Source organism: Nycticebus coucang, chromosome 18 (assembly GCF_027406575.1).
Source record: "Nycticebus coucang isolate mNycCou1 chromosome 18, mNycCou1.pri, whole genome shotgun sequence".
Lineage (NCBI taxonomy): Eukaryota > Metazoa > Chordata > Mammalia > Primates > Lorisidae > Nycticebus > Nycticebus coucang.
Window position 1 is genome coordinate 43,143,111 of NC_069797.1, and position 11,593 is coordinate 43,154,703.

General features: G+C 41.6%; 1 protein-coding gene across 1 annotated transcript in view; it reads right to left on the reverse strand.

The window, feature by feature from the left end:
• PRR11 (proline rich 11) overlaps positions 1 to 11,251 on the reverse strand; it is a 32,518-nt gene extending 21,267 nt beyond the window's left edge. The window contains exon 1 of the mRNA XM_053567803.1: positions 11,132 to 11,251. The gene's annotated coding sequence lies outside the window, so the exon portion shown is untranslated. The remainder of the gene's footprint in view (positions 1 to 11,131) is intronic.
• Between the last annotated feature and the right edge of the window lie 342 nt (positions 11,252 to 11,593).

Sequence of the window (11,593 nt, forward strand, 5' to 3'; positions counted from 1 at the left end):
AATGTATTAACCTCGTCAAAAGAGGATTTTTATTCCCATGTTTACACAAGAATAAACAGAGGGTTAGAAGGATTAGATGATCTGCCAAAGCAATACAATAAAGTATAGAGGTCAGATCAGTAAAACTTAAAAGACTATGTTCTTTCTAACATACTGTGGTAAAATAGTAGATTACATAGCCAATATATTGTACAATGAAGTAGAAATTACCCGGAATCTGATTTGTGGGTGATTCAAAATTTTTAAACCATTAAAAAATATTATCTAATATATTCATATTTTCATGTAGATTCTTTTCTGAAGAAAATTTAATCAGAGCTAGTTTGAGCTGAAGTTCCATAAGGGCTTTAATGGTTTTAGTTGCTGCCACTTGAACAAGGATGTTGTTATTCAAATAGCAGAACTGAAAATGGTCTCAAGGCCTGGGCCTCCTTCTCTACAAACTCACATTTGAATAGGAACAAATGGCCTTTAAAATACACATTCATTCCACTTTTGCTCACTCAGTAACCTTTCAGCACTTGGTATGCATCACTATACTTGCTCAGCTCTCAGATTCCACAGGGTGAAGAACTGCTCCCACTAGTCTGTGGACTATAAAAACTCAGTAGCTTGGTTCCAAGACTTGCAGAAGGCCCTCCTACTGGCAAAGGGGGATTGTGCATGTATCAACAGCCCTGTTCCCAAAGTGAAGATCTTTTTTTTTTGAGACAGAGTCTCACTTTGTAGTCCCTGCTAGAGTGCCTGATATCATAGCTCACAGCAACCTCAGACCCCTGGGCTCAAGTTATCCTCTTGCCTTAGACCCCCAAGTGGTTGGGACGATAGGCACTGGCCACAACACCCAACTATTTTTTAGAGACTGGGTCTTGCTCTGGCTCAGGCTGGTCGCACTTGTGACCTCAGATGATCCACCCACCTTGGCCTCCCACCAAAGTGAAGATTCTTGACAGCATCTTAATGGACTATTGACAGGTCCCAAATTAGCAAATTAATAGGGTGCTTTTCTTAATTTTTTATTTTTTGAGATAGAGTCTTATTCTATTGCCCAGATTACAGTTGCCATGGCCTCAGCCTAGCTTACGGCAACCTCGAACTCCTGGGTTTAAGCAATCCTCCTGACTTAGCCTCCCTAGTAGTTGGGATTACAACCTCATGCCACCACACCTGCCTAACTGTTCTATTTTTAAAAATTTAATTTAATTTAATTAATTTAATTTTATTTTTTGAGACAGTCTCACTATGTTGCCCTTGGTAGAGTGCTGTCACATCACAGCTCACAGCAACCGCTAACTGGGCTTAAGCAATTCTCTTGCCTTAGCCTCCCAAGTAGTGGGGACTACAGGTGCCCACCACAATGCCCAGCTATTTTTTTTTTGTTGTTGTTGTTGTTATAGTTGTCATTGTTGTTTGGAAGGCCTGGGCCGGATTTGAACCCACTTGCCTCAGTGAACGAGTCTGACCCCCTAACCACTGACCTATGGGTGCCTAGCCAATTTTTCTATTTTTAGTAGAGATTAGGTCTTGCTCTTGTGTTCAGGCTGGTCAGGAACTGCTGACCTCAAGCAATCCTCGCACCTCAGCCTCTCGGGTACTAGGATTACACTGAATCACGATGCCTGGCCACCATTTATTTCACCTAGCTATTTTTAGATAGGCTCTTGCTTATGCTGGCCACCATTACTCTTGATGGTCTTTAATCTTTATTTATATAGTGAAAATGCTATGGAATGGTATATTATTGCTCATCTCTTCCCAATTTCACATTTAGTGACTTCACATTGAAAGCTTTGCTTTTTGTTTGTTTGTTTGTTGAGACAGGATCTTACTCTGTTGCCCAGGCTAGAGTGCTGTGGCATCAGCCTAGCTCACAGTAACCTCAGACTCCTGGGTTCAAGAGGTCCTCTTGCCTCAGACTCCATGAGTTGGTGGGACTACAGGTGTGGGTCACCAGGTCCAACTAGTTTTCTCAAAAAAAATTTTTTTTTTTTTATAAGTAGAGACTGGGTCTCAAACTTGCTCAGGCTGGTCTTGCACTCCTGAGCTCAAGCAATCCACAGGCATAAGCTTCCCACAATGCTAGGATCATTGGCTTAAGCCAGCATGCCCAGCTCCTTAAAATTATTTCTTATTACTCTGGTTTCTCAAAAAAAGTTGAAAAATCTTTATAAACATAAACATATTCCAAGTGATTCTGTGATCTTTAGAAACTACTCTGATTTTCACTTACATCCTCTTTTCATTAAGAAAAAATTTCGAGAGCTGGGTGAGTGCCTGTAATGCAAGCACTATGGGAGTCTGAGGCAGGTGGATTCTCTGAGCTCACAAGTTCCAGACCAGCCTGAGCAAGAGTGATACCTGTTTCTAAAAATAGCCAGCTGGGAACACCTGTAGTTCCAGCTACTCGGGAGGCTGAGGGAAGAGGATCGCTTAAGCCCAAGAGTTTGAGGTTGCTGTGAGCTATGACACCATGGCATTCTACTGAGGGTGACAAAGTGAGACTCTGTTTTAAAAAAAAAAAAAAAGTTTGGTGCACTGAGGCTGGCGGGCCTCAGCCCATGCCAGCTAAACAACAATGACAACTGCAACAAAAAAATAGCCAGGTGTTGTGGTGGATGTCTGTAGGTCCAGCTACTTGGGAGGCTGAGGGAAGAGAATCACTTAAGACCAACAGTTTGAGGTTGCTGTGAGCTGTGATGCCACAGCACTCTACGGAGGGCGACATAGTGACACTCTGTCTCAAAAAAAAAAAAAAAAAAAAGCCAGGCACAGTGGCTCATGCCTGTAATCCTAGCACTCTGGCAGGCTGAGGCAGGTGGAGTGCCTGAGCTCACAGGTTCAAGATCAGCCTGAGCCAGAGTGAGACCTCATATCTAAAAATAGCCAGGTGAGGCTCAGCTCCTGTAGCTCAAGCAGCTAAGGTGCCAGTCACATACACCAGAGCTGGCAGGTTCGAATCCAGCCCAGGCCTGCCAAACAACAACAACTACAACCAAAAAATAGCCAGGCATTGTGGCGGGCGCCTGTAATCCCAGTTCCTTGAGAGGCTGAAGCAAGAGAATCACTTAAGCCCAGGAGCTGGAGGTTGCTGTGAGCTATGATGCCACAGCTCTCTACCCAGGGCAATGGCTTGAGGCTCTGTCTTAAAAAAAAAAATAAATAAATAAAAATAGCTGGGTGTTGTGATGGGCGCCTATAGTTCCAGCTACTTGGGAGGCTGAGGCAAGAGAATTGCTTGAGCCCAAGGGTTTGAGATTGCTGTGAGCTATGACGCCACAACACTCTACTGAGGGCAACAAAGTGAGACTCTGTCTCAAAAAAAAAAAAAAAAAAGGGCGGTACCTGTGGCTCAAAGGAGTAGGGTGCTGGCCCCATATATCCGAGGTGGCCAGTTCAAACTCAGCCCCAGCCAAAAAACTGCAAAAAAAAAAAAAAAAAAAAATTTCCAGATTGAGGAATTAGAAACACTGGTACATCTAGAGCTTCAAGCAATAATGAAGCAAAGACTACATTATACATAAGTAGTGCATCAGTCTAAATAGTGTGCCCTTAAACCAAAGTGTCAAGGGGCGGCGCCTGTGGCTCAGTCAGTAAGGCACCGGCCCCATATACTGAGGGTGGCGGGTTCAAACCCAGCCCCGGCTGAACTGCAACCAAAAAATAGCCGGGCGTTGTGGCGGGCGCCTGTAGTTAGTCCAAGCTACTCGGGAGGCTGAGGCAAGAGAATCACTTAAGCCCAGGAGTTGGAGGTTGCTGTGAGCTGTGTGATGCCATGGCACTCTACCGAGGGCCATAAAGTGAGACTCTGTCTCTACAAAAAAAAAAAACAACCAAAGTGTCAAGGCCCTCAGAGGGCCTTGATTGTAAAGGAGATACCTCTTCACCAGAGAAGTGATGTTTTTTAAAAAATACTTTTTAATTTTTTTTGTTCCTGTCTCTACTAAAAAGAGAAAGGTGTTGTATCTTTTCCTAAGCACTCAAATATTAATGTCTGTGATTATAAACTAATTGAATACTTTTTTCTAATTTCAAGCGTTTGAATTTTAGAAAATGTTCACAACATCAGCGTTGAATATCATGCTCCAACGAAATCCAATTCTGGTTGTTTCTTTCTTTCTTTCTTTCTTTTTTTGAGACAGAGTCTCATTCTGTTGTCCAAGGTAGAGTGCCATGGCATCATAGCTCACAGCAACCTCAAACTCTTGGGCTAAAATGATCCTCTTCCCTGCCAAGTAGCTGGGACTACAGGTGCCCACCAGAATGCCTGGCTATTTTTTTTTTAATTTAATTTAATTTATTTATTTCACCTAGCTATTCTCAGATAGGCTCTTGCTCATGCTGGTCTTGAACTCCTGAGCTCAAGCAATCCACCTGCCTTAGCCTCCCAAAGTGCTGAGATTACGAGCATGAGACACTGGCTCTGGCCAGAAATCCAATTCTGGACCCTCAGAGGCAAAAATCCTACAGAAGCACACATACATGAGTTAAAGGGTAAGGAACTGTGGAAACCTGAAGAAAGCACATCCTTCCAATTTCTGGAAGATAATTGCTCCATGGAAATTCTGATCTTTATGTGCAATCACTCATTGTTCGAGCAAGTGCTTAAATTTATTTAAACTACCTTGTATACCAAAGTAAATAGGTCATGTATTTTTGATCTCTGCCAACTCAATAATTAGTTAAATCCAGTCAGTCAAAGTTAGGTCACAATGCTATTGGGATATTCTTTACCCAGTAATAATGTTTAAATATTCAAACATCAAAACAGGCTGGTTTCATGAGAATTTTATTACAGTATATTTAGTTATTGGTCACTAAAATGTTACACAAAAAGTTTATGTCCATCAGCCATTCATTCTTTAACTTCAAAAAAGATAATATAATCAGAAATAAAATTTTCAGGAACATCTAGGAATTCCTCAAGTTTTTCAAAATTTATTTTTATTTATTTTGAGACAGAGTCTCACTATGTTGTCGTTGGTAGAGTGCTGTGGCGTCACAGCTCACAGCAACCTCAAACTCTTGGGCTTAAGCAACTCTCTTGTCTCAGCTTCACAATTAGCTGGGACTACATACAGGTGCCTAGACAATGCCCTGCTATTTTTTGTTGCAGTTGTCATAGCTGGCCTGGGCTGGGTTTGAACCTGCCAGGCTCGGCGCATGTGGCCGGCATTGTAACCAGAAAATTCCTCAAGTTTTATATGATGGACTTTGATGTCAGATACAGGACAAGGTTGGATAAGGACATAAAATTTTCATTTTAGTAATAATTGTTAACAAGAGGTGGTATACAGTACTAATTAAGAGTGAGGACTAGGTGCTGTATTACCTAGGTTCAAATACGGGCCCTACTACTTACCATCCTATGACCTTCAACAAATTCTTAACCTTTCTGTGTCTCAATTTCCTCCCCTATAAAAGAAGGATAATAACAGGAACTTACTTCAGACCTGATGTGAAGAATACATGAGTTAATCACGTAAAGTATTAACTTTAAGGCATGCAGTAAGTATTAGTCTTATTACTCTCTGATTCTTTTTAGTATTTTAATTTATTTTATTTTTTGAGACAGAGTCTTAATCTGTTGCTGTGAGTAGAGTGTTGTGGTGTCATTGTAGCTCACAGCAACCTTAAGTTCTTGGGCTCAAGCAATCCTCTTGACTCAGCTTCCTGAGTAGCTGGGACTATAGCCATGTGCCACCATACCCAGGTAGTTTTTCTTTTCTTTTTTTTTTTTTGTAGAGACACAGTCTCACTGTACCGCCCTCGGGTAGAGTGCCATGGCGTCACACGGCTCACAGCAACCTCTAACTCTTGGGCTTACGCGATTCTCTTGCTTCAGCCTCCAGAGCAGCTAGGACTATAGGCGCCCGCCACAACGCCCGGCTATTTTTTGGTTGCAGTTTGGCCGGGGCTGGGTTTGAACCCACCACCCTCGCCATATGGGGCTGGCGCCCTACTCACTGAGCCACAGGCGCCACCCCTTTCTTTTCTTTTTTAAGACTGAGTTTCACTCTTATCATCCTGGGTAGAATGCCGATGTCATCATAGCTCACAGCAATCTCAAACTCTTGGGCTTGGGCAACCCACTTGCCTCAGCCTAACTAGTAGCTGGGACTATAGATGTGTGCCACTATGCCCGGCTAGTTTCTCTATTATTATTATTGTTGTTGTTGTTTGCCCCCGGTTAAGTTGCTATGGCATTATCATAGCTCACAGCAACCTCAAACTCTTGGGCTCAAGTGATTCTCTTGCTTCAGCCTCCCAAGTAGCTGGTACTATAGGCGCTCACCACAACACCCGACTATTTTTAGAGACAGGGTATGGCTCTTGCTCAGTCTGGTCTCAAACTCGTGAGCTCAGGCAATCTGCCACCTCGGCTTCCCAGAGTGCTGGGATCATAGGTGTGAGTCATTGAGCCTGGCCTGTGATTCTTTTAAGTACACAAGTGCACTTTAATTTACCAACATATACTATGAAGATAAAAAAAAAGATCCATCTGTGCCCTCCAAGAATTTACAGTGGGGGAGATGGGTAAGCAGAAAATCAATGGGCAATTTTACTACAATAGGCTATGTGTTATTATGGAATATGCCCATGTTACTAATGGAGAAATAGAGGAAAGGCACATAATTCTCCAGTAAGATTTAGAGACCTTTGGAAAGGTTTTCCTTAAGCTGGGTTTTGAAGAAAGAGCAAGGCTAACAAGGGGCTAGGGAAGACTCATTCCATCAGAGGGAATAGCATGAGCAAAGGAATGAAAACACTTAATAGAAAGGTATGTCAGGGGATCCACAGACAGGATTCAGTGTTGCTAAAGCATATGCCACAGCATAAAGTTTTGGCTGGGAACAATAAGAGGTAAAGCAGGAGGGTGGGTAAGGACCAAGACATCAGGAACAACAATGGATTGTAAACAGGGAAGTGCCATGGAAATACTTGCATTTTAGAAGGAACACTTTGGCAACATTATGGATATTGGATTTATAGGACCAATAGTGAAGGCAAAAAGACCACTGAGAAGCCTACTTCATAGGAGATGAAGACCTGATTACAGGAACGATAGTAGGGTATCTAAGGACATCCTGTACTGTTTTATATGCAAAGTCAGAAGTTCAGAGGAATAATACTAGAGAAATACTGGAATCCAAGAGTGTACAGTTAGCAAGTAAAACACCACCACTAGGATTGGATGAAATTATCCAGAGAAACACATGGAGTAAAAATATCTGTAAGTTGACCACTAAACTTGGAGGGACACCATGTATAATGAATAGGTAGAGAAGAAAATAGAGATGGTCAAGAAGGTAAAAAGAGTTAGGAGACCATGGAAGCCCCCATTGAAGTAGAGGGTTGTAAAAAAGAAGGTATGGGCACCGGTGTGAGGAGGAATGGGGAATACTACTCTAATTAATTCATCCTGTCCCTTCTCTTTCTATCTTCTAACTTCACTTGCCTTCACCATCTTTCCCCTGTGCTTTCTCCTGCTTTTGTCTTTTGCTATAGTCTAGTTTTCTCTACTCTTTATTTTGAAAATTTTCAAGCATTCAGAAAATATAAAACTTACAAGAATAGTATAATAGGCTGGGCACAGTGGCTCACCCCTGTAATCCTAGCCCTAGCACTCTGGAAGGCTGAGGCGGGAGGACTGCTTGAGCCCAAGAGTTTGAGGTTGTAGTGAGCTAGGATGGCACCACTGCACTCTACCTAGGGCAATGGAGTGAAACTCTGTCTCAAAAGGAAAAAGAATAGTATGATAACACTCATATACTGTTCACTTAGATTTACCAGTTGTTAATTGCCATATTTGTGCAAGCTCTCTGTCCATGTGTGTATGTACAAACATATACATATGTATACATTATATATATATATACACACATATTTTTAAGTTTTGGTTAAGTAGAATTAGTTGCAGACATCATACTTCACTATAGGATACTTTGGCTTATATTTTGTAACTTGGACGTGGAAATTCTTCTACTAAACCACAATCACATTTAGGAAGTTTAACCCTGAAGTGATTTTTATCTAATCAACAGTCCATATTCATATTACCCCAATTGTCTCAATAATAGTCTTTTTGACGGAGACTCAAGCTTTCACCCTGGGTAGAGTGCCATGGCATCACAGCTCACAGCAACACCCAACTCCTGGGCTTAAGTGATTCTCTTGCCTCAGCCTCCCAAGTAGCTGGAACTACCAGTGCCCACAACAATGCCCAGTTATTTTTTGGTTGTAGTTGTCATTGTTGTTTGGCAGGCCCAGGCTGGATTCAAACCCACCAGCTCTAGTGTATGTAGCTGGTGCCTTAGCCGCTTGAGCTACAGGCGCCGAGCCTCAATCATAGTCTTTATATAGCATTTCCCTCCCCACTCCACAATGCATTTTGCTTTAGTCTCCTTTAATTCATAACATTTCCCAGACTTTTTTACATATGTATTTTCTTCTTCACATTTATACTTTTAAAGAGTCTAGTCCAGGGGTTCTGGAGAATGCTTCTTAGTTTGGATTTGTCTGAGGGTTCCTTCAATGATCTTCCTCCCTTGAGATGTTCTCCTTGCCAGTTCATTTTCCACACTGTACTGGCATTAGGATTTTAAAACAAATATGATCCAGATATTCTCTTACTTAAGTATGTGAAGATTCCTTCACCCATAAAATCCAAACTTCTTACCATGCCTTTCAAAACTTTTCATAACTTACCTTTAATGGCCCTTTGCAGCCTCATCTCTTTTAGCGACTAGTTTGTACTTCAGGTATACCAAACACCAGATACTTCCTATAGTGTTACCAGCCTTTCCTTCTGTTTGGGATATCTTCCTCCAGGTTAACTTATACCTAGCCTTCAAGATTCTGTTACTTTATCCTATAGATCAGTGGTGTGCCATGAGAGGATTGTAGGTGGGCCTTGACAATTTTTAAAGATCATTAATGAAATTATTTTTGAAAGATGTTCAAAGCACAGTAAGCATATATATTTTTTTTTCTTATTTTTTCTTTTTTTTTTTTTGCCGGGGCCGTGTTTGAACCTGCCACCTCTGGTATATGGGGCCGGCACCCTACTCCTTTGAGCCACAGGCACTGCCCAGTAACTTTCTTTTTTTTAATTCCCCCCCCTTTTTTTATCACTATAATTTAAATGTGCTGCAGAAGTTTATAGGTTCAAGTGTGCAGTGAGATTAAAAAAGATTGAAAAACACTGCCATAGGCTCGGCACCCATAGCTCAGTGGCTGGAGTACTGGCCACATATACTGGGGCTAGTGGGTTCGAATCTGGCCCGACTAAACAACAATAACAACAACAACAAAAATAGCTGGGCACTGTGGTGGCGCCTGTAGTCCCAGCTACTTGGGAGGCTGAGACAAGAAAATCGCTTAAGACCAACAACTGGAGGTTACTGTGAGCTGTGATGCCACCTCACCTTACTGAGGGTGACACAGTGAGACTCTGTCTCAAAAAAAAAAAAGGAAAAAAAGAAAAACACTGCGATAGATATTAGTTCAGTGCTTATAATCTACTAGGCACTATGTTAGGTGCTGGGATACAGTCCTAAGTAAGATCAATATAATCTCTGTCCTTATGGAATTCATACTGGCTGAAATGTTATCATCTCTTTTGTGTTCCTATAGCACTTTATACACATCTTTATTATAAAATGTATTAACTTTTTGTTTTTTAAGATGGGAGAGTGTCACTATGCTGTTCAGGCTGGTCTTAATCTCCTGACCTCAAGAGATTCTCCTGCCTCAGGCTCCTCAATAGCAGGGACTATAGGTGCAAGCCACAGCAATGGGCATAATTTATTACATTTTATTGCAATTTTATTTGCATGTTTGTCACCCTGCTAGACTGTGAGCTTTTCAAGGGTGTGATAAATTTTATTTATTTTCGTTTCCCCAACAGCTAGAGCATAAATAGTAGGCACTAAATGTTTGATTCAATAATTGAATGGGGAAAAAAACATTTCTGCTGTGTTAGCTAGCTAGTGTTCTTTTAGTTAATGTTTCAATATTACGTTTATATGTTTCAATATAATTAAATTCTCCTAGAGAGGTTTTTAGTTCTTCAAATCTTACCACATCATCTTCTTATGGTTAAAGGATAGGTCCAAAACTATTTTCCAGTGGAAGATGCAGTAAATACAGTAAGAATTAGTCTTCTGCACTGTGGCTTCTACTAAAACTCTGCCAGGTGATATGAAAAGTTCTTTGTCAGGGGTATTTCCAAAGCTGTTGCAGCAATGGAAATGACAGTTAAATTTCATGCTATCTTTCTAAAACACATTTTCATGGAGATCTGTTAACACTCCTCCACAAACAGCCTTCAGGCAATCAATCAGTTTCCATTACCAGTTCAATTGATCCTTCTTGAACACCGATAGCACTATTTCTGGTACTTGCTTATCTTTAATTTTACGTTTTATGCTGTGCAGCATTGGTTTGTTAGTCGCTGTCCTGGTTCTCTAAAGAGATTGCATCTTCCTAAAGTCTCCTATAGCATAGTGTTAAGTACACAGTAGATAGGCCACACTTTTAAAACAGACATTCTCACGGAATTACTGACTCTATTAAGGAATATAATAATACTCAAGAGTATTTTTCTCAAACCCAAGTAATGTCCCTTCTCAAACTTCAATGTGCATAAAAATCACTTGGTGGTATCTTGTTAACATGCATAGTGTGAAGTCCAAAAATTTGTTCCCAAACACATTTTGTGGAGCATTAGTTTTGGAAGCATGGTTAAGATAGAGCCAGACCGATCCCTTCTTCCCCAGCCTCAAAACTCCCCTTTCCCTCTCCATCTCCCCTCGCGTCCAGCCAGTCTCTCACTCTTCCAGGGGTCCTCAAACTGCGCCCCGCGGGCCACATGAGGCGGTGTGATTGTATTTGTTCCCATTTTGTTTTTTTACTTCAAAATAAGATATGTGCAGTGTGCATAGGAATTTGTTCATAGATTTTTTTTTTTTAAACTTTAGTCCAGCCCTCCAACGGTCTTAGGGACAGTGAATTGGCCCCCTGTTTAAAAAGTTTGAGGACGCCTGCAAGCCATTAGAATACAAACGGCAACAGACCCAACTATGGAAGAGGAGAGCCCCGATAACAAAGAAAGAATAGTCCCTGCACTTACTAGTCTAAGAGCCTGTGGATTAGATGGAGTCCGGGCAGGGGCCTCTTCCACGCCGTAAAGAAAAATTCAAAATTAAATCCTTCTCACCGAGGGACCAATCATAGACACAGTTTCTCCACGATTCCCTCCCCTGACTCGTGATTGGCTGAAATAGAACAATGCTACAGCCATTCAGAGCTGAGGCGCTTCCAATACGAATAAAGAGAAGGCGGGAAAGACCCGGAGGGATAGCAGTAGAGGAAAGAAGGTGTGTCACTCCCCTAGGGTGTCGGTGGAAACTCTTGTGTAATTGGTTGGCTCGTCTTCTGATTGTACCAATCGCAAGCCGTTATCTCCCAAGCCCTAACTATGAAATTGAAGGTAGAGAAGAGGCGGTAGCCAATGGGAAAAGAAATGTATACAGCAGCCAATACTCCTGCGGCGTTTTGTGTCTCTGCCCAACAGTAAAATTTGTTTCATGCG